Source organism: Ovis canadensis, chromosome 8, assembly GCF_042477335.2.
Source record: "Ovis canadensis isolate MfBH-ARS-UI-01 breed Bighorn chromosome 8, ARS-UI_OviCan_v2, whole genome shotgun sequence".
NCBI lineage: Eukaryota > Metazoa > Chordata > Mammalia > Artiodactyla > Bovidae > Ovis > Ovis canadensis.
Window position 1 is genome coordinate 92,010,622 of NC_091252.1, and position 26,765 is coordinate 92,037,386.

At 42.4% G+C, this 26,765-nt stretch overlaps 1 long non-coding RNA gene across 1 annotated transcript; it reads right to left on the reverse strand.

Moving 5' to 3' along the window:
* Positions 1–3,975: 3,975 nt before the first annotated feature.
* Positions 3,976–16,605, reverse strand: LOC138445371 (uncharacterized). The gene is made up of 3 exons (XR_011258826.1): positions 13,033–16,605; positions 5,764–6,485; positions 3,976–5,050 (listed from the first exon to the last, which is right to left on the reverse strand). It is a non-coding gene; the product is annotated as an uncharacterized lncRNA (long non-coding RNA).
* Positions 16,606–26,765: the final 10,160 nt, after the last annotated feature.

The window sequence follows — 26,765 nt, forward strand, 5'->3', positions numbered from 1 at the left end:
AGTCCAATACCGGAGAAGGTGCTTGAATTCACAATACCAAATGGTTTTCAAGCCTCTGCTTAAATGCCACCAGTGACAGCAATCTCACTACCTGAAAAGGCTCTCATTTACTGTGGGATCACACTGTGTGCTGAAAATTGCCTTCCTTGTGTTTATGCAAAGTCTGTTAATACTAATGCTACCGGGAATGAAGCTACCACAGATGTGAGGCATCTTTTAGCAGTGGGAGACTCATTACATCATAGAATCTTTAAGACAACCTTATAAGATACTCATATTTTCACGTGGGACACCAAATGAAGTGAAGCGAAGTGAAGTTGCTCAGTCGCGTCCGACTCTTTGTGACCCCATGGACAGTGGCCCACCCCGCTCCTCCGCCCACGGGATTTTCCAGGCAAGAGTACTGGAGTGGGTTGCCATTTCCTTCTCCATAGGATCTTCCTGACCCAGGGATCAAATCCAGGTCTCCCGCACTGTAAGCAGATGCTTTATCATCTGAGCCACCAGGGAATGGCTGGTCTATGTGGCTCCAAGTCCCTTTCTCTTCCCACTGTATAGCAGGACTTACAGGCCCCAGTGGTAATGGTACCAAATCGTCTCGCTCACAGCAGAGGGCATACACAATCTTGTTTCTATAGGACACCTCCTCTAAATACATGATCATCGTGTCACTGACATCTTCTTCTCCAGTTAAATATCCCCGATCCTTCATTCGTTTTGTGCACATCATAAAGTTTGTGTTTCTTCACCTTTTTGTGGACACTCCTATGAATACATCCTCATTTGCCCAGGTTTCTTTCCAAGCATGGCAACCGAAACTAGGTCCAATTCACCAGGAAATGGCTTGAAGAGTAGAGAACAGCCTCCCATCCTATCCTCGCTCTGGCTACTCTGCATCCATCCTAGAAAACTTCTAGCTTTCTTGGGCAACCCCATATCACCATCAACTCCTTTCATCTTTACAGTCAACTAACTCACCACATGGCTCTTGTTTCTGACCTTCTGTCTGATGCTCCCTCTGATTCTGTGCTGCTGCTCAGTGCTCAGTCGTGTCTGACTCTTATGTGACCCTGTGGACTGTAGCCCACCAGGTTCCTCTGTCCATAGGATTTTCCAGCAAGAATACTGGAGTGGGTTGCCATTTCCTACTCCAGGGGATCTTCCTGGCCCAGGGATTGAACGTGCATCTTGCATCCCCTGCTTTGGCAGGCAGATTCTTGACCACTCGTGCCACCTGGGAAGCCCTGTCATTCTAGAAAAACTGTATAACTGTGTGTTCGCATGACAAGCGACTGCTCTTTAGAGACTCCCCTCCTTGGCCTAGAGTGAGACTTGACTCAAGTCAATTCGAATCCTTCCCAGGGATATTTTTAAGTGTAGCAACAGATTTATTTCATTTCTGTTAACTAAATCAGAAACATGTGAGTCTGAATGTAGTTTGAGGCCAGAGTTCCTCCCTCCTGGTAGAGAAAACTAAAAAACACAAAGGAGAATCATAAATGAGACAAATCGAGTTACAGCCGCACTCAAAGTCTAACGCCCTCATAGTTTGCTTGTAAGAGCCAAAAAACTCCCACTTTCACGTCCAGGAAAGTTGTGATTCTGTCACTTGTGACCCCAGGAGTTCTAAGTTACTACTACCTTATCTCTGCTTGAACAATTGGTTGACTTTTTGGATCTAAGTGTTGGTTCTGACATCTATTTAATAGTTTTAGATGCAAGCCGTGTTTCCAGCTTATAAAAAACTTTGGAAGCCTAATTTGGTTATCCTTTCCAGCTTCATGTCACCTATAAATTTGATCATTTAGCTAGCAGACCCCTCATGCAAGTAATTAACAAAAAACGTAGCACAGGGCAAAGCTATAGGAGAGGCCTGGAGTCAGTCATAAGACTCCTCCATCAGAACTGAATGAACCCATCAGTCAGCAGCACTCCATGGCTTAGCTGCTCAGTCAGTCAAAAACTGGGCCCATGTTTTCTACAGTTAGTCTACAGTGCAAGCTCCCAGCCCCCAAACTCAATCTTTCTTCTGTATGACTCAGTGTTCCTGTCACTGAAGGACCTTCCAGGATTGTCAAGCATAACAGAAACAAAGAGCAATGTAATTCACAAAACAAAAAAGCATGGCATTGAATTAAAAGAGAGAAGGGAAGTTTAAGACTTGGAGAGACCCAGTTCCCATTTTATAGATGAAGAATCTGGGGTCAAGGGAGTTGGCTGTTGTCCTTCAGTTTGCTAAGGGTTAGAGCTGTTGGATTTTTAAAACAATTAATGTGAAGAATTAAAATGCTTTTCAGCATTGACTGAAGTAATCATATGATTTTCTGTATTCAGCCATGTGCTTGTTCAATAAAAGAAAATGATTCCTCTTTAATAATGCTAGAATCAGGGCTGACTCAGATGAGAGATTGCCTGGAGATGTGGGAGATGGTACTGAAAGTGGAAAGATGTTAAAAGTGAAAGGAATAACCAAATATAAACTTTATGCATTTCAAAATTGGACAGTGCTGACTTTTGCTGGGCTTTGTCTTATGGACAGCAAAGTAGTGGGAAATGAATGAGCTTTGTGTTCCAACGTGCACTATAAAGAATAGTGCTTGGTGCCAAGCATATAATAGTTTCTCAATAAATGTTCATTCCCCTCCCTCCTTATTTTATTTCTTCTTCTGATACTATATTAAAAGATATAAAAATATCCACATTCACTTCAGAGAAGCAGGAGTAATAAAATTAAGCTTTATGAAGGAATAAACAGAAAGTGGTACCTGCATACAACAGAATATTCCTCAGTCTTGAGAAGGAAGGAGATTCTGACACATGCTACAATATGGATGAATCTGGAAGACATTATTAAGTGAAATAAGCCAGTCACCACAAAAGGACAAGTACTGAATGACTGCCCTCATATGAGGCAACAAGAGTAATCAAAGTCATAGAGACAGGAAGTAGAAGGGTGGTTGCCAGGCACTGGGGGGAGGAGTTAAAGAGAAGGGGTTGTTGCATGGGGACAGAGTTTCAGTTTGGGAAGATGACAAAGCTTTGGATATGGATGGTGGTGATACTGGCCAATGGTGTGAATGTACTTGAACCACAAAACTCCACACTTTAAAATGGTTAAAATGATAACTTGTGTGTTACGTATCTTTTACTGCAATAATAAAAAGAAATGTACCTCTTTTTTTAAGGTTAATTAAAGTTGGTGGGGTCTTCTGAATGTTAGCAATTCTGAATTAGAAATATAACCTAAGAATTTCCAAGCCATGCAGTCCCCCATGTGTCAAACCCCAGAAAGCCTAGGTCAGGGTTGTCAGGGGCCCATAGCACATCCTCGTGGCTGGAACCATTGATCCCAGCAGAAGCACGGAGGAAGGGCCCACTGCTCAGAGAGGGCGAGTCATCCACACCCAAGAACCTGCAGTCTGCAGTGAACAGCTTGCTGTTCCAAGCTCAAAGGTACTGATCCTTGCAGCTCTGCAAGCTTGCATCATTCCCTCCCCAGGGCTGATACCTAGACTGAGAGATCGGAGAAACAGCAAGCTTCATCTTTTATATTTTCTCATTCAACTCACTCTAGTCCCAGATTTCTATCATTATAATAATAATAATAAATACATGTCAGCTAACATCACAGTATTAAGGGGAAAAGCGAAAAGTGAAAGTGAAAGTCGCTCAGTCGTGTCTGACTCTTTGTGACCCCATAGACTGTACAGTCCAAGGAGTTCTTCAGGCCAGAATACTGGAGTGGGTAGCCTTTCCCTTCTCCAGGGGATCTTCCCAACCCAGAGATGCAACCCAGGTCTCCTGCACTGCAGGCGGATTCTTTACCAGCTGAGCCACAAGGGAAGCCCTATTAAGGGAAAACTTGACTGTAAAACCCTGCTTATCATGGCTCATAATCGCCAGCTCCTCTGAACTCTTGGCTTAGACTGTCTGTACCATTCAACTGGCATTTAGCATCGGAGCTTGGTGACAAAGTTTTTTTTTTTTCTTTTTGGTCTTGTATTGTCATCTATCACAGTCAGAGCTGGTAAATTCTCTAACAAAATTTGACATCATCATTGCCTTGGGGTTGATTGTGCATCCCTCATCTGTAGAAGAAAAACACAGGCAGACCTTTTCTGTTATTGTTCAGCATATTTTTTTCTGACTTTACTGTCTAAACCAGTGTGATCTAAATTGCCACTTAATATTTGAGACCTCTAGCCTCTCTCTCTGTACTGTTGCCAGAATTATCTACTTAAAATGCAGATCTGGTCATGTCCCTTCCATGCTTAAAATCATCCCATTCATTTATTTGCTCCAAACATGGCATTTGAGTAACAACGAAGAAGACTTTGTGCCTGGCCTTGACTAGGTTGTTGAGGCTGCATGGATAAAAAGAGCTATTCTGGGGCTCCCAGAGCTCACGGTCCAACGAGAGACTCACACGACACCCACTACAGTGTGACGTGTGTGCCAGCAGACATGGCACAAGGCAAGGAGATGAGGTGTGGGGGCTAGGGACAGCTTCACAGAAAGTGCACTTTCCCACTGGATAACCCCTAATGTGAGAATGTCCACTCCCCCACTGGGGAGTCCTTGTTTCCATTGGATTTCAGTATTGGAAGGCTGGAATTATGCATAACCATCAGTATCAATGAGAGAAAGTTCTGGAGAGAGAACACTTTTGAAGCAGCTAATAGTCTAGGAGAAGGTTTTGCCATATACGTATACCTGACACAATACTCTTTCTTAGACTATCCACAGAATTACTATAAACCCATAAGAAAAAACCACACAACCTAGTTTTTCAAAATGAGAGAAACACTTGGACAGATACTTCAAAAATGGGGCATCCACATGACCAATAAGCACATAAAGTGATGCTCAATGCAAAGTGGTATATTCATTAGAAAAGTGCATATTGAAAACACAATGATGAGACTTCCTCGGCAGTTCAGTGGTTAAAACTTCACCTTCCAATGCAAGGACGTAGGTTCAATTCCTGGTGGAGGAGCTACAATTCCGCATGCCTCATGGCCAAAAACCAAAACATAAAATGGAAACAATCCTGCAACAAATTCAACAAAGACTTTTTAAAAAGCAATTCACATCAAAATAATTTTTTTAAAAACTGCAATGAGATATCACTTACACACTTGTCAAGATGGCTAAAATATAAAAGACTAAAAATACTAAGTACTGATGAAAATGGAGAACATTTGAATTTTTCCTCCTCTGATGGTAGAAATATAAGTTATTATAACCATTTGGGGAAAATTTTGGCCATGTATACAATGGTATAAGAATATTCTCAGCAGTTATTTCCATGAGCCAAGAACTGGAAACTATTCAAATGTCTATCAACAGTAGAATAGGTAAATATACTTCAGTACATTCATACAGTGGCATACTAAGTAGCAATAAAAAGGAACAAACTTAAGCTACAAACATCATTACAGTGAATCTCACTAACACAATGTTGAGATAAAAAGCAAAATGCAAAAGAATTCAAAAACAGCCAAAAGTAATGCATGGAGAAAAAAGATGCAAAGTAATGATATGCTTTAGAGGGTATTTACTAGAAGATAAGATAGAATTGTCTGGAATACTGGCAGTATTGTATGACTTGATTTGGGTATGTAGGGTTGGGGGGATTCATCAGACTATACAAGTAATATTTGAGCACCTTACTGTATATGTATTATATCTTAATAGAAGTAATTGCTTAAATGAATACTACCTTTGAACCCTGGGTATCTTAATTACTCCTGCTGCTTTTACCTGCCATAGTCTCCACCTCAGGTTCGAGGCATCTTCTACAGTTGGAAACCCTTCTGTCCATGGTAGGTTGACAGAGTTTACATCAAATAACCAAATTCAGAAATTCAAATTATTTCCCATACTCAGATTGAACCCTTTATGCTTCTCTATGGGACAATACAGTTTGGGTGATCCCCTCTCCTTGGTCACAAAGAGCAGATACAAGCTGTTAAGAGACTTCATCCGTGGACACCGTTTTCCCAAAGTTGTCAGAAGGAGAGCTTGGAAGAGGAGACCGTCTTCCCGGTAGACTGCAAGGACATTCTGTTACACGTCACACACAGTTCCTTTGAGTATTTAAAGCACTGGGCATCAAGTCAGGGGCCAAGGCCCCAAATTTCTCTTCTGAAGGAAGTCTGCAGCCAAATTTAGCCAGATAGAAGTCTGTTACAGGAAGTCCAGACCTCAGGCCAGCAGGGATTGAATGGTCTCCATCTTCTTAATTGAATGAGAAAATATCTGTAAATCTGCAATGCTGCAGCAGCGTCTCCAAGAAAGGTTTCTCACTTAAGAGTCGTCATTATTGATCAGGCTGTGTCAATTCCAATGCCTGATGGGGCAGATGCAATTACGACAATAAGAGCTGAGGACAGAAGGCTCTTTGGTGACATGACTGCCTCACAGGACCGTCTCATCTGCATCGACTGAGTCAGTGTAAGATAAAAGCGTCAAGTTCAAAAGATCTGAGAGAGAAACGCCATGAGAGGATTAAGCAAGGTTCCACCTGCCCCCGCCCCCCCCCCCCCCCGAAAGTGCTCTCCAAGAGTTAGCAGAGCCATGCCATCCTCCTGCACGGACAGCTGGCCTTCCCCCTCCCCACCTCTCTGCTCAGCGACCCCTGAGCAGCATCTGACATCTATCTTCAATAGATCTCTTAACCACACCTTCAAATGTGGGTTCAGATAAAAATACTAAAGACAGAAAGGAATTATGGAATCAATCATTATGTATTTTATCCCTGTCTGCATTGCCCTCCCATCAAGCCAGGAAGGTCTTTGTATTCTTAGAAGGACTCCAACATTCATCTCTATCCATAGGTAAACCTTCCATTGGTAACACTCACTTCTAATATTAACGCAAAACCTTGACAGCCTGATGTGCTTGATCCATGGGTATCTTTATCATTATTAGATCCGATGCAGCACAAATCCAAGCACAGAACAGTGTTCCCAAGGGAACTAATGAGTCCTCCTGAGGCTCTCTAAGCTGTTTATTGCCAGAAATCTTGGGGTGATTTTGCTGACCCCAAGGAAAAATAGTGCAGTAGTGTTTGTCCTAGTGTCCTGAGTGTCTCCTAATCTTGATTTTTTAAAATACTGGTTCAAGACTCCTTTGGCTTCCCTGATAGCTCAGTTGGTAAAGAATCTGCCTGCAATTCAGATTCAGAATTGAATTCAGAACTGAGACCCACGTTCAATTCCTGGGTCAGGGAGATCCACTGGAGAAGGGATAGGCTACCCACTCCGGTATTCTTGGGCTTCCCTTATGGCTCGGTTGGTAAAGAATCTGCCTACAGTGTGGGAGACACAGGTTCAATCCCCGGATCAGGAAGATCTCCTAGAGTAGGAAATGGCAACCCACTCTAGTATGCTTGCCTGGGTAATCCCAGGGACAGAGGAGCCCGGCAGGCTACAGTCTATGGGGCCACAAAGAATCAGACACGACTGAGTGACTGAGGACACACACACACTAACCCACAAAGAGCCTCTGGAACGCTTCAAGTGGCCCCAACTAACTACCGCTAACACTAAGCTTTATTATAAATAGGCACTAGCTGAAGACGTGACTCCAATACTGTGGCCACCTCATGCAAAGAGCTGACCCATTGGAAAAGACCCTGATGCTGGGAGGGATTGGGGGCAGGAGGAGAAGGGGACAACAGAGGATGAGACAGCTGGATGGCATCACCGACTCGATGGACATGAGTCTGAGTGAACTCTGGGAGTTGGTGATGGACAGGGAGGCCTGGCATGCTGCAATTCATGGGGTCGCAAAGAGTCGGACACGACTGAGCGACTGAACTGAACTGAACTGAAAGATGTGACCACTGTGATGGAGACATCTTGTATTTTAAAGGAGACTGAGGTGAGCCCCCAGAGCTTCACCTTAAACACATTTACTGCTCTGCTTTCTGGGTCTCATGGGACAGGCATTCAGGAGAACCACCACTCATCTGATGGGATCCGAGATCAGGAGTACCACATGCTGACAGAGTGCCCCTCTCTGCCTCTCAAAATCTCGGGTGAAGACTGACTTGTCAGTCGCTACCAGAAAGGATAATGAACCTAGACTAAAATAACTTGGTTAATAAATGTTGTATTAGGAAAATAGCAGAGCTGAACCTTGACACATAACAGAGACTCAGCAGAGTACATCCATTGCAGAATTCCAGAGCCAGAATTTCTAGGATGTGCTTGTTATCTCTTTGGAGGGAAGTAACAAGAATAGATTAAGACACACAGAGATAATTCTGAAGCTTCTAGCAATTCTATACCGGCCCAGAAGTCAGGCTGCTCAAGGCCTTCTGGTCCTACCACAAAGCAGGCCAACACATCTGTTTCTACAAGAGATGGAATTCACTGTTTTCTGGAATTACAAAACTTGTGGAGAATCTGAAGATAAGTCAGGATGGGAATTGCCAGTTTGTTTCTGCCTGATTTTGAGCTCTCCAGGGGAAAGGAGAATGCAGATGTGGTCAACCTGCAAGCTCTCCTCGTTTGCGTCAGCAAGATTGCCTCATGCCAAGCAGCACGCTAGATTCTGGGGATAATGAGCTCAGTTTTTGACAGCTTGAATGTGAAATATCACAAGGCAACGGGAAATATGAGAGGGGAGTTCAGGCAGGAGGTCAGGGCTGGAGATACGATTTTAACGTCAACCCACAGGGAAAACTTCCCAGGTGGTACAGTGGTAAAGAATTCGCCTGGCAATGCAGGAGACTCTAAAAGACTCAGGTTCAATCCCAGGATTGAGAAGATTCCCTGGAGAAGAAAATGGCAATCCATTCCAGTATTCCTGCCTGAAAAATTCCATGGTCTGAGGAGCCTGGGGCATTACAGTCCATGGGGTCACAAAGAGTCAGACATGACTGAGCGACTGTGCACACACACACAGGAAAGACACTATTGAAAACAAAAGAGTAAATAAAACTGCCCAGACAGAACTTGTAGATTGAGAAGCAAAGCAGGTGAGGGGGAGGGTCAATCAACATTTAGGTGGAGGAAGGGTGCCAGGGGGTGGTGCAGTGGTAAAGAACATGCCAGCAATGCAGCAGACGCAGAGACATAGGTTTGATCCCTGGGTCGGGCAGATCCCCTGGAGGAGGACATGGCAACCTACTCCAGTATTCTTGCCTGGACAATCCCATGGACAGAGGAGCCTGGCGGGCTGCAGTCCGTGTGGTCACAAAGAGTAGGACACAACTAGTGCATGCATGCACGTATGTATGTGCGCACACGTGCCTACATACACACACTCACACACTCACAAGGCACCAGTGGGATTACATGCATGAGCATCCATTGTGGGAGGAACATCAGAAGAAAAGGGTTCCAAGAGGAAAAATAAATATCGATGCCAGGCTACTGAGAGGTCAGTTAAAAGGAAGACCGCAGCAGATGACTGGATTTGACTATTAGGAGCTGATCACTGTTGACTTTTCCAAGAGCAGTTTCCATGGAAAGGGGTGGGGTGGGGGTAGGGCTGGCAGCAGAATCAAATTGTGTTGATGTGTCAAGTGTACGTTAAGAAAAGGAAGCATTCCTTTTAGAGGGAGTTTTGAAAGTTGAGGGAGAAACAGAAGCTTTCATAGGATGCGTTTTCTCTGAAGATGAAGGATATCTAGGTATATTTGTGGCCCGAGGCAGAAGAAGCCAGTGTAGAGAAAGAGTAATTGAAGATGGGGAATAACTGATATAGCAGACTTTGGGGAAAGAAAAGGAGATAATATCAAGTCCACAAGTGCCACAGTTCAGTTCAGTTCAGTCGATCAGTCGTATCCAAATCTTTGCGACCCCATGAATTGCAGCACACAAGGCCTCCCTGTCCATCACCAACTCCCGGAGTTCACTCAAACTCACATCCATCGGGTCAGTGATGCCATCCAGCCATCTCATCCTCGGTCGTCCCCTTCTCATCCTGCCCCCAATCACTCCCAGCATCAGAGTCTTTTCCAATAAGTCAACTCTTCCCATGAGGTGGCCAAAGTACTGGAGGTTCAGCTTTAGCAACATTCCTTCCAAAGAACACCCAGGGCTGATCTCCTTCAGACTGAACATTTTGGATCTCCTTGCAGTCCAAGGGAATCTCAAGAGTCTTTTCCAACACCACAGTTCAAAAGCATCAATTCTTTGGTGCTCAGCTTTCTTCACAGTCCAACTCTCACATCCATACATGACCACAGGAAAAACCATAGCCTTGACTAGACAGAAGGACCTTCGTTGGCAAAGTAATGTCTCTGCTCGTGAATATCCCAACTAAGTGGCTCATAACTTTCCTTCCAAGGAGTAAGTGCATTTTAATTTCATAGCTGTAATCACCATCTGCAGTGATTTTGGAGCCCCCCAAAATAAAGTCTGACAATGCCTCCACTGTTTCCCCATCTATTTCCCATGAAGTGATGGGGCCAGATGCCATGATCTTCGTTTTCTGAATGTTGAGCTTTAAGCCAACTTTTCCACTCTCCTCTTTCACTTTCATCAAGAGGCATTTTAGTTCCTCTTCACTTTCTGCCATAAGGGTGGTGTCATCTGCATATCTGAGGTTATTGATATTTCTCCCAGCAATCTTGACTCTAGCTTGTGCCTTCTTCGAGTCCAGCATTTCTCATGATGTACTCTGCAGAGAAGTTAAATAAGCAGGGTGACAATATACAGCCTTGACGCACTCTTTTCCTATTTGGAACCAGTCCATTGTTCCATGTCCAGTTCTAACTGTTGCTTCCTGATCTGCATACAGATTTCTCAAGAGGCAGGTCAGGTGGTCTGGTATGCCCATCTCTTTCAGAATTTTCCACAGCTTTTTGTGATCCACACAGTCAAAGGCTTTGGCATAGTCAAGAAAGCAGAAATAGATGTTTTTCTGGAACTCTCTTGCTTTTTCCATGATCCAGCAGATGTTGGCCATTTGATCTCTGGTTCTTCTGCCTCTTCTAAAACCAGCTTGAACATCTGGAAGTTCACGGTCACGTATTGCTGAAGCCTGGCTTGGAGAATTTTGAACATTACTTTACTAGTATGTGAGATGAGTGCAATTTGCGGAAGTTTGAGCATTCTTTGGCATTGCCTTTCTTTGGGATTGGAATGAAAACTGACTTTTCCAGGCCTGTGGCCACTGCTGAGTTTTCCAATTTTGCTGTCATATTGAGTGCAGCGCTTTCACAGCATCATCTTTTAGGATTTGAAATAGCTCAACTGAAATTCCATCACCTCCGTTAGCTTTGTTCATAGGGATGCTTTCTAAGGCCCACTTGACTTCACATTCCAGGGTGTCTGGCTCTAGGTGAGTGATCACACCATCGTGATTATCTGGGCCATAAAATTCTTTTCTGTACAGTTCTTCTGTGCATTCTTGCCACCTCTTCTGAATATCTTCTGCTTCTGTTAGGTCCAGACCATTTCTGTCCTATAATGAGCCCATCTTTGCATGAAATGTTCCCTTGGTATCTCTAATTTTCTTGAAGAGATCTCTAGTCTTTCCCATTCTGTTGTTTTCCTCTATTTCTTTGCATTGATCGCTGAAGAAGGCTTTCTTATCTCTTCTTGCTATTCTTTGGAACTCTGCATTCAGATGTTTATATCTTTCCTTTTCTCCTTTGCTTTTTGCTTCTCTTCTTTTCACAGCTATTTGTAAGGCCTCCCCAGACAGCCATTTGGCTTTTTTGCATTTCTTTTCCACAAGGATGGTCTTGATCCCTGTCTCCTGTACAATGGCAGGAACCTCCGTCCATAGTTCATCAGATATTCTGTCTATCAGATCTAGTCCCTTAAATCTATTTCTCACTTCCATTGTATAATCATAAGGGATTTGATTTAGGTTGTACCTGAATGGTACATTGGTTTTCCCTACTTTCTCCAATTTCAGCCTGAATTTGGCAATAAGGAGTTCATGATCTGAGCCACAGTCAGCTCCCGGTCTTATTTTTGTTGACTGTATAGAGCTTCTCCATCTTTGGCTGCAAAGAATAAAATCAATCTGATTTTGGTTTTGACCATCTGGTGAAGTCCATGTGTAGAGTCTTTTCTTGTGTTGTTGCAAGAGGGTGTTTGCTATGACTAGTGTGTTCTCTTGGCAAAACACTATTAGCCTTTGCCCTGCTTCATTCCATACTCCAAGGCCAAATTTGCCTGTTACTCCAGGTGTTTCTTGACTTCCTACTTTTGCATTCCAGTCCCCTATAATGAAAAGGACATCTTTTTCAGGTGTTGGTTCTAAAAGGTCTTGTAGGTCTTCATAGAACAGTTCAACTTCAGCTTCTTCAGCATTACTTGTTGGGGCATAGGTTTGGATTACTGTGACATTGAATGGTTTGCCTTGGAAATAAACAGAGATCATTCTGTCATCTTTGAGACTGCATCCCAGTACTGCATTTTGCACTCTTCTGCTGACCATGATGGCTACTCCATTTCTCCTAAGGGATTCCTGCCCACAGTAGTAGTAGATATAATAGTCATCTGAGTTAAATTCACCCATTCCAGTCCATTTTAGTTCACTGATTCCTAGAATGTTGACCTTTACTCTTGCCATCTCCTGTTTGACCACTTCCAATTTGCCTTGATTTATGGACCTAACATTCCAGGTTCCTATGCAATATTGCTCTTTACAGCATCAGACCTCGATTCTTTCACCAGTCACATCCACAGCTGGGTATTGTTTTTGCTTTGGCTGTACCTCTTCATTCTTTCTGGAGTTATTTCTCCACTGATCTCCAGTAGCATATGGGGTACCTACCCACCTGGGGAGTCCCTCTTTCAGTATCCTATCATTTTGCCTTTCCATACTGTTCATGGGGTTCTCAAGGCAAGAATACTGAAGTGGCTTGCCATTCCTCCAGTGGACCACATTCTGTCAGACCTCTCCACCATGACCCACCAGTCCTGGGTGGCCGCACGTGGTACGGCTTGGTTTCACTGAGTTAGACAAGGCTGTGGTCCTAGAGTGATTAGATTGACGAGTTTTCTGTGATTACGGTTTCAGTGTGTCTGCCCTCTGATGCCCTCTGGCAACACCTACCGTCTTACTTGGGTTTCTCTTATCTTGGATGTGTGGTAGCTCTTCACGTCTGCTCCAGCAAAGCGCAGCTGCTGCTCCTTAACTTGGACGAGGGGTATCTCCTCACAGCCGCCCCTCCTGACCTTGAACGTGGAGTAGCTCTTCTCCGCCCTCCTCCTTCCGCACAGCCATTGCTCCTTGGACGCGGGGTTGCTCCTCTCGGCCGCCGCCCCTGGCCTCGGGCATGGCGTAGCTCCTCCCAGCTGCTGCCCCTGGCCTCAGATGTGGGATACCTCCTCTTGGCCACTCCTGCGCCGTTGCAGCCTGACACCCTTGGCCACCGCCCCTGACCTCGGACATGGGGTAGCTCCTCTCGGTTAGCCTGCAACAAAAGGGAAAGGAAGGAAGAGAAAAAAACAAAACAAAACCCAGGCTGGTAAATCAGAGGGCAAGTAGTAGACAGCATTCATCCCCATGGTTTCAGGGCAGCAAGGAAGAGAAGCAGGGAGGGAGTACTCAGTTTCCACTGCTCAGAACTTTTCTCTTCTTCACTTTGGTGAAATCCTGGAACAAGCAAGGTGGGAGGTGGAACCTGGAGAGGAAGTACAAGGAGGGGCCTGCAATCAGAAGGCAACATCCCTAAACTGGTTACAGAGGGGAAAGCTTGACACAGGTCCTATCTGGTCATGGCTGTGGACAATCCAGCACCATGGCAGACAATAAGGGAAGGAAATCAAATATTTTGAGTCAAGACTTGAAAACAAGTAGGACATTGATTATGTATTAATATATAGCTGAGCTGTTCTTCCTTAGTGACTCGGATGGTAAAGAATCTGCCTGCAGTGCAAGAGATCTGGGTTCTATCCCTGGGTGAGGAAGACTCTCTGGAGAAGGGAATGGCAACCTACTCCAGTACTCTTGCCTGGAAAACTCCATGGACAGAGGAGACTGGGAGGCTACAATCTATGGGGTCACAAAGAGTCAGACACATCTGAGCGACTAACACACACATACACATAGATGAGCATAGCCCATGGCCCAGTTCTGTATTTCCAACTTAAGGATCAACACCAAGGTGAATTTTTCAAGCAGTCCAGAGCTCAACTTGGAGGACTGAATACAACAACAGAACGCAGGCCGGATGTTACAGAAAATCACTATATGTTACTCATCCTGATTTTTTGTGTGGTGCCTTCAGAGTTTTCCCATTTCTAAGAGTGCACTTTCTATCCCTTCCACGTTATTTTTACCCCATTGTCATCCTTTTTTTCTCATTTAAGGATGTTTTTTACATGACTTTTCATTTGCCATCTCTCTGCAAAGCCACACGCTGTCAGTCGGTTGTTGAGAATTAACAGACTTGCGGAGAAAAGGGAGGACAGAAAAATTCCTCTTGGCTCAGCTCTCCATCCTTGTGCCACTTCAGCTTTTGACCATGGATGATCTCCATTTACCATCGCTTTTCCCTCTTGCACTGAGGGATGGGGAAAGGAGTCCATAGTGTTTTTATGGGGCAATACTATGCCCACTCATCCTTTCTCACCATCTTTGTGTTCCGTGTTTGAATTCATCTGCCATGGTTTGAAGATGATACCATTTCCATGAACTCTTTAGGGAATGCAATGCTAACATAGAAGCTTCCAGAGAGGACCCACCCTGATCCCCAGGTGACTATACTCCAATTCACCCCAGTAACACTCCAGGATGCCACAAGGCTCCAGAAACTGAGTCTGGCTGGTGAGAACTTGCTTTACTTCCTCTCCACAAGACAGCGGGACTGCAGGTGTATCATTTAGCTCCCCACAGTGTGTCACCAAGGCGGGGAGTTGCCCCTGGAAGGCCAGCTCTGATGAGGGACATGCAGAGATCCTGGCCATCGTGCTCTCAGCCAGGAGCTGACATTGCATCCCCCAGACTTGCATGATTTCCTCTGCGGGGCTGTCAATCTAGCACCTTTTGTGACAACTAAATTTACTGGAAAAAAATTCAAAATTATTTCAGTGGCAGCCAGCTTCTGAAAGTCTCCAAATGTACTTTTTTAGCTCTCTATTTCCCTTAAGCCATATGATGTCATTTGCCTCTCAATTCTTGAGTGCCAAAAATTCTGCTTTCATATCTTTGAAATTTGCCAAAAGAGAAAAACCTCATATCTTAGCTTGGGTTCTTATCCACCAGCCACCCCACTCCCCCCGCCCCCCCAAAAAGGGCACAAATTACTTTCTACATTTTTTTCAAAGTAAGAATATCAGTGACAAACTATCACAACTCACAAATCCTTTAAATCTTTTACCATGTTTCCCCCTGTTTGGGCTAATGGGCTGCCCTAATTTTATTCAGAATTTTTATTTCAATCACTTGTCAGCTGCCATTTCAGGAAACACCTAAAACTCCTGAAGGCTCGGACATGACAGGTAACCAAGAGACTGATTTTCACATGCAGTATACTTCGCTTGAGGATGTATTCATCAGTGACTTTTGAAGTCAGAACATTTTCCCACTGATTTGGAAGTTTCATAGGTTCTTGTTATGTATTTACAGAAGCTTTTTAGTTCACCTAAAAGAGAGAGGGGGGAGAAAGCCTTCATTCTGCTTCCCTTTCTAATTACAGTCCCATTTCCTTAGCAAGTCCTTGAAAAAAGAATTCCCCAAGTCTCTAATCATCTCTCTAGTCATAATCTCCATAATTGTGTCCCTTCCAGATTCCTTCCTGGCACAGTGCAGAGAATGATTTGCTCCATGTGGTTTAAAACCTTTTATTTGATGCCAGTGAGGACTTGTTTTCACGGCTTGCCTTCTTGGTCCTTAATGCTACATTGGATGCGATTGATCACTACAGGCGCCTTCCCTATCCTCCATGAGTGATTGTAGCCCTTGTTCCATTATCTTATTTTAGGGGCAGACTAAAGTCTGCCTGCCAGGGTTATAACTCTGGGGTTCCAACAGGTTACTGCCTCCCCTCTTTCTCCATTTACCCATTTAGTTGGTCAGTTCAAGATACAAGCATTTATGAAGAGAATTCTCTTTCCCCAAAATACATGTCCCATGAAAGAAAAATCAGGATTGGTGGCTTTTAATATATTCTTCGACTAGCAATTCTCAAATATGGGCAATTGTGTCCTCAATCCCATGCCCACTCTACAGAGGACATTTAGCAATGTCTGGAGACATTTTGGGTGGTCACTACTTGGGGGAGGGGTTTTTACTGGCTTCTAGTAGGTACAGACCAAGGATGCTGCTTCATATCTCAAAATATCAAAACAACCTCCTGGCACAAAAATGTATCTGGTCCCACATGTTAATGGTGAGGAGGCTGAGAAACCTTCCTGTAGAAGAACCATCATCCAACCGTAATAAGCCCACAGAGATTGTTTCTTAGATGTCTCTGAATCCCCAGCCCCTAGAGGATGGGCACAGGAGAATCAGTTGTTGGTGGATCTATTCACTTAGAAACGTATCTCTCACAGGCATTCTAATGATTAGCAATCTTTGACAGTAGAAAATTGTTACTGACAGTCTACCTAAAATTCTCTTTGCTGCAGGTCAGAACCTTTCTTTCTTGCTCTGTTTTTACTGAAGAGGGAAATGGCTACATACCCTCTCCTGTGTGATTCATTAGTGGTCCAGACAGCGACCATCTGAACCCTGGGAAATGGAGTCAGGCAGTGAGAGAGGAGTAACTTATTTTCCTGGGGATTCTATTCTATTTCCTACCTTTGTTGGGGGGATACCCTGCAGCTTACAGTCAGGCTCTCTTATGCCTAAATTAAGGCTCTTTTAAAAGAGAGTCAAAAGCCATCCTGATAAACTGCTGAGAAGGGTCTCTGGGGAGGTGGGAGCCATCTCCACATATGAGAAAGTCAAGGGACCACTGTTATGGACAAGGCTTTGGAAGACAGCTCAGAGGTTATCCCTAATGCTCTTCCCAAACAGTCCCTGGGGTATGTGCTCCTGAAAGAAGGGAGTCTAACTGAAAGCGTGAGTTCAAGGGCACAAGTGGCAAGATCTGGGAGACAGCAAACAGAATTGGTGATCACCAAGCCTGGGCTGCAGGCAGATGGAGGTGAAGAGGAAGTCAAGTGAGCCTCTGGAAGGGAGGAGCAGCTGGAAGGAAGTGCACAGACCATCCCACAAGGGCATGACTTGGTGGAATTATGTTCTAGAGGAGAACAATAGAATGGAAAAGACTAGAGATCTCTTCAAGAAAATTAGAGATACCAAGGGAACATTTCATGCAAAGATGGGCTCAATAAAGGACAAAAATGGTATGGATCTAACAGAAGCAGAAGATATTCAGAAGAGGTGGCAAGAATACACAGAAGAACTGTACAAAAAAGAGCTTCACGACTCAGATAATCACGATGGTGTGATCACTCACCTAGAGCCAGACATCCTGGAATGTGAAGTCAAGTGGGCCTTAGAAATCATCACTACGCAAAGCTAGTGGAGGTGATGGAATTACAGTTGAGCTGTTTCAAATTTTAAAAGATGATGCTGTGAAAGTGCTGCACTCAATATGCCAGCAAATCTGGAAATCTCAGCAGTGGCCACAGGCCTGGAAAATGCCTGTTTTCATCCCAATCCCAAAGAAAGGCAATGCCAAAGAATGCTCAAATTGCACAATTGCACTCATCTCACACACTAGCAAAGTAATGCTCAAATATCTCCAAGCCAGGCTTCAGCAATATGTGAACCGTGAACTTCCAGATGTTCAAGCTGGTTTTAGAAAAGGCAGAGGAACCAGAGATCAAATTGCCAACATCTGCTGGATCATCAAAAAAGCAAGAGAGTTCCAGAAAAATATCTATTTCCGCTTTATTGACAATGCCAAAGTCTTTGACTGTGTGGAACACAAGAAACTGTAGAAAACTCTTCAAGAGATGGGAATAGAACTAAAGAAGATGAAGAACTAAATAGACATTTCTTCAAAGAAGACATATGGATGGCTAACAAACACATGAAAAGATGCTCAACATCACTCGTTATCAGAGAAATGCAAATCAAAACCACAATGAGGTACCATTTCACACCAGTCAGAATGGCTGTGATCCAAAAGTCTACAAGCAATAAATGCTGGAGAGGGTGTGGAGAAAAGGGAACCCTCTTACACTGTTGGTGGGAATGCAAACTAGTACAGCCACTTTGGAGGCCAGTGTGGAGATTCCTTTAAAAACTGGAAATAGAACTGCCTTAGGACCCAGCAATCCCACTGCTGGGCATACACACTGAGGAAACCAGAATCGAAAGAGACACATGTACCCCAATGTTCATTGCAGCATTGTTTATAATAGCCAGGACATGGAAACAACCTAGATGTCCATCAGCAGATGAATGGATAAGAAAGCTGTGGTACATATACACAATGGAGTATTACTCAGCCATTAAAAAGAATTCATTTGAATCAGTTCTGATGAGATGGATGAAACTGGAGCCGATTATACAGAGTGAAGTAAGCCAGAAAGAAAAACACCAATACAGTATACTGACACATATATATGGAATTTAGAAAGATGGTAATGATAACCCTCTATGCGAGACAGCAAAAGAGACACAGATGTATAGAACGGACTTTTGGACTCTGTGGGAGAGGGAGAAAGTGTGATGACTTGGGAGAATGGCATTGAAACATGTAAGAAACATGTAGAAACGAATTGCCAGTCTATGTTTGATACAGGATACAGGATGCTTGGGGCTGGTGCACGGGGAAGATCCAGAGAGATGATATGGGGTGGGAGGTGGGAGGAGGGCTCAGGATTTGGATCTCATGTACACCCGTGGCAGATTCATGTCAATGTATGGCAAAACCAACACAGTATTGTAAAGCAAAATAAAGTAAAAATAAAAATTTTTTAAAAAGAGAGAGATGGGAATACCAGACCACATGACCTGCCTCTTGAGAAATCTGTATGCAGGTCAGGAAGCAACAGTTAGAACTGGACATGGAATAACAGACTGGTTCCAAATAGGAAAAGATGTACATCAAGGCTGTATATTGTCACCCTGCTTATTTAACTTATATGTAGAGTACATCATGAGAAATGCTGTGCTTGATGAAGCACAAGCTAGAATCAAGATTGCTGGGAGAAATATCAATAACCTCAGATATGCAGATGACACCACCCAAAGGAGGAAATTGAAGAACTAAAGAGCTTCATGATGAAAATGAAAGAGGAGAGTGAAAAAGTTGGCTTAAAGCTCAACATTCAGAAAACGAAGATCATGGCATCCAGTCCCATCACTTCACGGCAAATAGATGGAGAAACAGTGGAAACAGTGGCAGACTTTATTTTGGGGGGCTCCAAAATCACTGCAGATGGTGACTGCAGCCATGAAATAAAAAGACACTTGCTCCTTGGAAGGAAAACTATGACCAACCTACAGAGTATATTAAAAAGCAGAGACATTAATTTCCCAACAAAGGTCCATCTAGTCAAGGCTATGGTTTTTCCAGTAATCGTTTATGGATGTGAGAGTTTGACTATAAAGAAAGCTGAGCACAGAAGAATTGATGCTTTTGAACTGTGGTGTTGGAGAAGACTCTTGAGAGTCCCTTGGTCTGAAAGGAGATCCAACCAGTCCATCCTTAAGGAGATCAGTCCTGGGTGTTCATTGGAAGGATTGATGTTGAAGCTGAAACTCCAGTACTTTGGCCACCTGATGCGAAGAGCTGACTCATTTGAAAAGACCCTGATGTTGGGAAAGATTGAGGCAGGAGGAGAAGGGGATGACAGAGGATGAGATGCTTAGAGGGCATCACTGACTCAATGAACATGAGTTTGGGTAAACTCTAGGAGTTGGTGATGGATAGGGAGGCCTGGCATGCTGTAGTTCATGGGTTCACAGAGTCGGACACGACTGAGTGACTGGACTGAACTGATATAGAACCATGTTAAATTAACCTTTTTTGTAACAAGCACTTCACAAGAACAGCCGTTAGAAAACTAGAATAACTACGTTGGGTCCATCAACTCTTTGTGACCCCATGGAGCCCACCACACTCCTCTGTCCATGGAATTGTCCAGGCAAGAATACTGAAGTGAGGAGCTATTCCCTTCTCCAGGGGATCTTCCCAACCCTTGGATGGAAACTGGGTCTCCTGCGTCTCCTGAATTGGCAGGTGGGATGTTTACCCACCTGGGAAGTGTCACCTGGGAAGCCCTTTAACAGGCACTGACCACTCCCTAGAGGAGTTCTAGTGAATGATGAACAGGACTAATGCTGAGCTGCTTACTGGACTTCCCTCGACATCCACTACAACAATTCATATGGAATGAACTCATGCCTTGACTGATGAGTTTATTGGGTCTTTCTAGAAGGCAATGGCACCCCACTCCAGTACTCTTGCCTGGAAAATCCCATGGACGGAGGAGCCTGGAAGGCTGCAGTCCATGGGGTCGCTGAGGGTCGGACATGACCGAGCGACTTCACTTTCATTTTCATGCATTGGAGAAGGAAATGGCAACCCACTCCAGTGTTCTTGCCTGGAGAATCCCAGGGACAGGGGAGCCTAGTGGGCTGCCGTCTCTGGGGTCGCACAGAGTCGGACACGACTGAAGCAACTTAGCAGCAGCAGCAGCAGCAGCAGGTATTTAGGAATTTTGAGTGAGAAGTTATCTGTTATTCTCTCTCCCCCTTCTCTCTCAATCTTTCTTTTTTCTCCCTATATCTCTTTCTTTCTCCTCCTCACTTATTGACCACCCTTCCACTTCTGTCTGGAACTTTTGATTCTCCCTGCCTCCTTCTCAGCACACCTGTCACCATTGAGCTAGTTCTAAAGATGATATTTCTGGGCTCCTAATCCAAGGTGATACCAGGGCTATCCCAGATCCAACCTCCAGTCCAGCTGACCACCCAGCTTATTCCTTGGACATGTGGTAGTCATTTTGCCCTCGTCCATCCTTGCTCCCATTACTACAGGTCTAGGCAGTAGGTCCTCATAGATCCTAGGCTGATCAGGTGCCATGTGTCCAGATGCCTCTCTCGGGGCCTGGGGAGTGGGTGGTGCCATAGGCTCTAATCAATGAATGTGGTTTACATGGCTTGCCTTATCATTGTTGTTGTTCGGGCTAGTCTCATAGGGAACACATTTAGATGTTAGTTCCCACCAAATTTAAACTCTCAGCCATGGATCCCCTCTTCTGGCTTATAGAGCTATAGGTCAACTCCACTCAGCACATTAAATCGCTATTGTTTTTTAACCCCAGCTATTTTTTTCTATGCTCCTTTAAAGAATGTTTAAGCTTAAATTGCCATATATTTGGAAAGACAGTGTGCTCTGAAGCATGAACCTCTATGCCATTCTGAGAAGGGGGCTTCCAATGACTGCTTAATTTTTATTTTTTTCCCCCAATTAGAGGAATAATGGATATTCATTGCAGAAAATTTGGAAAATGTTGAAACATATAAATCCCATAGCTCTGAGATAACCACTGCTAATACTTCAGCATATTTCTTTCAAACTTTCGTGTCCATAAATTTATACACAGACACATGCTGAAGAGATTAGTTCTTGCTGTACATTCAGTTTGGTTTTCTGTTGTTATGACGGATGACTGTTTTTCATGTATTCTAAATATAGTACCTACTCACTGGTAGAAAATTCATAAAGCTCAGAAGTACAGAAGTTATATTTCCTCGAATTTCACAAAAGGTAGCCACTGTGAAAATTGTACTATTTCTTCTTCACATTAAAAAAATTTGCATAAGATACATAATTTTGAACTGTACATTTTTCACACCATTGTGTTTCCATAATATTAGGAACATTTCCCAGATCATCAAAATATGGTTTGCAGTGCCACACAACTCAAGTTTTGTGCTTTCCCACTGTATAAAAGTCAGTGGTAACCTAAGATATATACATATATATGTATATATATATATAAATATATAATATATAACCTAAGATCTTAAAATTTTTGAGTTTTGAAAATGCACTCAACCCTCAAAAAGAACATACATTCTTAGCATAATATAAATCATTATTTCAATCTCAAGTATATATTGAAATTTTCTATGCCATTATTTGTTTTTTATCTCCAAGATCTTTGAAGATTATGTTAAAGACCTTCACAAGACTTTTCAATCAATTCATCTTTTTCCTTCTAATAAATTTTAATTAATGTGTTTAGTTTAGATAAATGTCTCTTAAAAGAACATTTTCATAATTAATGTGTATTTTATCAAAACTAAGGAACTCTGTCTTAATGTTTGTGCCTCAATTTCTGTCTGTCTGGTGTTAATTCTGCCACATATGCTTTGCTGTTGTGTCCCTGATATTTGAAAAAGATTTTAACTTTTCTGTTCATTCTTAACTGAGAAACAACTCTTATAAACAGATTATAGTGAGTTTTATTTTACTTTAATCTTTGTTCTCTGTTGTCATACATGATCTATGTGGACTTATTTTTTATCATTTTATCACTTTTATTTTTAGGTTCTCTGAAGATGATTTCTGTTTTTTTGCTATTCAGAAAACATTTTTCTGCCTTTATCTTCTTTGGTAGTGGGTAAATATATATTTTACTTAAGACTCTCATATTGGTTAGATTTATGCATTCAAAAACATTGTTCATTAGGGATTGAGTTAGTTACTGAAATGCAAAATCATCCAGACTGGGACTCACTGTTCTCATGAAACAGAAAGTCAGAACGCTGAGAACTTGTGCAGCTGCTCCCCAGGGTCCCCCTATTTCAGGCTCCTCCTCTCTCTCTGTTTCGTCATCCTAAGCATAAACTTTCATCCCACAAAGCTATCAGTGTCCCAAAGGATGGTTATATCTTTGACCTCCCAACCACATTCCAAATGGAAAGAAAAATGGGGGAAGGAGCAAGGAAAGAAGGAGGAGGAAGAGAAAACAGAGAAGGAGCACACAGGAAGAAAGAGGCATTGTCTAGATCTGTGTAGTGAAACTCGCCCAGAACCTCAGTCAACTCCCCGTTCTGTTTCACTGCCTAGAACTCTGTCACATGCTGCTTCTCTCTGCAAGGAGGCTAGGAAAGAGGATTTTTATCTGGGTACTTTGTCAGTCTGAACAAAACTGGGTTTTCCTTAGTAAGGAAGAAGGGAGAATATATTTTAGCAGAACAGAAATTGCCTACCCATTATTTCTAAGGTTGCCCAAGTCAAGAGTGAAAGTGTTTGCCTGCTGCTGCTTCTCTTCTCCCACAGCCCCTCTCCTACACGACCACATTTTAATTCTTGGTATTCATGAATTTAAACATAAAATTTAAAAATTTTGTTCTACTAAATTATAATTTTACATTATGTAACTTTTCTTTCAAAGGTTTTAAAATCGCACTAAAGTGTTAGACACTTTCAAACATTATAAATCCTTACATTTATAATTATTGAGGTTCACTCTGCAGATTCTTTTAAGCCAAGAAATTGCCTGGCTTATATGTTGGATTTTGGTTCTTTTCTTGATGGTCTAAATACACGTGGAAGTAATTTTTGAAAATGTGTATATATAGATGGTATATCTTGTGCTCTTGTATGTAGGAAGCTCATCCTAGCTCAACATTCCAGGGGTGAAGCTGTGCGTCACATTTGAAAATAACTGACATGAAAAAGTGCCTCAACTCATTTAGGCCCCTGATTACTTTATAACCAATAATAAACTTGCTCTTAAGGCCAGACTCAAAATTGTTTAATTCCAAAAACAATCAAACAAAAATGTAATTCCAAAGGCACTGATGAATAGCATACATCCCAATTGAACTTTTCTTTTAATAGAGAAGCAGAAAACATATTTCACAGCACCAACAAGATTTATAAAAAGGTATTTCTTACACTACTCTCTTTCCTTACAGTTCCATCCTTTATAGCAGTCTCTGTCTCACTGCATCTGTGATCCTCCTTGAGCATCTGGCTTTCTGTACTCTCCAAACTCTGTCCTTATGCTTTCTATTTCCTTTAATTGAGATACACGACATATAACATTGTTAGTATCAGATATACAACAGAAGATTTGATATTTGCATATATTGCAAAAAGTCATCAAAATAAGTCCAATTAACAGCCAGGTATGCTTTTTATTTTTAATGTATTTTTAATTTATTCTTTTTGGTAGGTGGTTTATGGATTTTAACAAACACACAGAGTCATGTAACGTTCAACCCAACCAGGAAACCAAAAACTTCCCTGTAAATGTTTCCTCATGCTGCCCCTTTGTGATCAAACCCTCCCTCTTTTCTCTAACCTATGGCAACTACTGGTCTGTTCTCCCTCTCTGTCACTTTACATTTTCCAAAATATCATATAAATGCAATCATGCGATATGTAGCTTTTTTCATTACTACAATGCATTTCTGATTCATTCATGTTGCTGCATGTATAAATAGCTCACTCATTTTTATTTCTGAGTAATATTCCAGAATTGGATATTACACTACAGTGTATTTATCCCATCCTCAGTTTAACATGTGGACTTATGTCTCCAAAAATGTCCCATTACCCGTGAATGTGATCTTATTTGAAACTAGGGGCTGGGCAGATGAGTCAAGTTAAAATGAGACTACACACTTTAGAGTAGAACCTAAATTCAATAACTGTCATCTCTATAAGAAAAGGGAAAGAGAGGTTTGAATACAGAGACATGGGAGAGACATGGGGAGGAAGGCTATGTGAAAACGGAGATGACCTATGGGAGAAGCATCTACAAGCCAAGAAACATCAAGGATTATTGCTGAGTGCCACCAGAGGCTGAGAAGAGACAAGTAAGGACTTTTCCCTGCTGCTGCTGCTGCTGCTGCAAAGTCCCTTCAGTCGTGTCCAACTCTGTGCGACCCCAATGACAGCAGCCCACCAGGCTCCCCCATCCCTGGGATTCTCCAAGCAAGAACACTGGAGTGGGTTGCCATTTCCTTCTCCAATGCATGAAAGTGAAAAGTGAAAGTGAAGTAGCTCAGTCATGTCCGACTCTTAGCGACCCCATGGACTGCAGTCTTCCAGGCTCCTCTGTCCATGGGATTTTCCAGGCAAGAGTACTGGAGTGGGGTGCCATCACCTTCTCCTAAGGACTTTTCCCTAGAGCCTTCAAAGGGGATATGACCCTGCCAACCCCTTGGTTTTTGTCTTCTAGCTTCCAGAACTGTCAGAAAAGAAATTTCTGTTGTTTTAAGTCATCCAGTTTATAGTACTTTGTTATAACAGGACTGGGATAAACTAATAAATAAAATAAAACTAATAAAACCACTTGGAGGATACTTGGGCTGTCCACAGTTTGGAGACTAAGTTATGAATGAAGCTGTAATAAAAACTCATCTTTAAGTTTTTGTGTGAAATATTTTTATTTCTCTTTAGTAAATTAGGAGTGAGATTACTGTCATATGTTAAGTGTATGTTTAGTTCATAAAAACATCATAATGTTTATCAAAGAAGCCCTACCATTTTGTATTTCTACAAGCAATGTATGAGAACTCAAATTGCTCTTCAGCCTCACCAGCATTTGGCTTTATCAGGTTAGTTTTTGTTTGTTTTTCTTTCTTATTTCAGTAATTGTATGGTGGTCTCTCATCATGGTTTAAATTGACTTATCTTAATAACTAACAAGATTGAATGATCTTTTCAGGTCCTTAAATGCCACCCATATATCTTCTGTGTTAAAAATATATTTTCAACTCCTTTTCCCATTTCTTATTAACATATTCACTTTTTATTGTCAAGTTTTGAGAATTGGTTATATATTTGGCTTACATGCACTTCAACAGATATATACTCTGAAAATATTTTCCCTTAACATATGGCTAGTATTTTCATTTCTTTACTAGTGTCCTTTGAAAAACCAAAGCTTTTAATTTCAAAGAAATCAAATTTATCAATTTTATTGATAAATAAAAAGGTCTTCATGATAACAACAATGGTGTGGTCACTCACCTAGAGTCAGACATCCTGGAGTGTGAAGTCAAGAGAGACTTAGGAAGCATCACTATGAACAAAGCTAGTGGAGGTGACAGAATTCCAGCTGAGCTATTTCAAATCCTAAAAACTGATGCTGTTAAAGGGTTGCACTTAATACGTCAGCAAATTTGGAAAGCAGCAGTGGTCACAGAACTGGAAAAGGTCAGTTTTCATTCCAGTCCCAAAGAAAGGCAATGCCAAAGAATGTTCAAACTATCAGACAAATGTGTTTATTTTCTATTCTAACAAGGTAATGCTCAAAATTCTTCAAGCTAGTCTTCAGCAGTACATGAACTAAGAACTTCCAGATGTACAAGCTGGATTTATAAAAGGCAGAGGAACCAGAGATCAAATTGCCAACATCCACTGGAACATAGAAAAAGCAAGAGAATTCCAGAAAACATCTTCTTCTGCTTCATTGACTACACTAAGACCTTTGACAGTGTGGATCACAACAAACTGGAAAATTCTTAGAGATAGGAATACCAGACCATCTTATCTGTCTCCTGAGAAATCTGTATGCAGGCCAGGAATCAACAATTAGAATCAAATAAGGAACAATGAACTGGCTCAAAACTGGAAAAGGAGTACATCAAGGCAGTATATTGTCACCCTGCTTATGTCACTTCTATACAGAGTACATCATGTATGTATGTACTCCATAGATCAGCTGGAATCAAGATTGCCGGGAGAAATATCAGTAACCTCAGATATGCAGATGACACCACCCTTATGGCAGAAAGTGAAGAAAAACTAAAGAGACTCTTGATGAAAGTGAAAGAGGAGAGTGAAAAAGTTGCCTTAAAGCTCAACATTCAGAAAACGAAGATCATGGCATCTGATCTCATCACTTCAT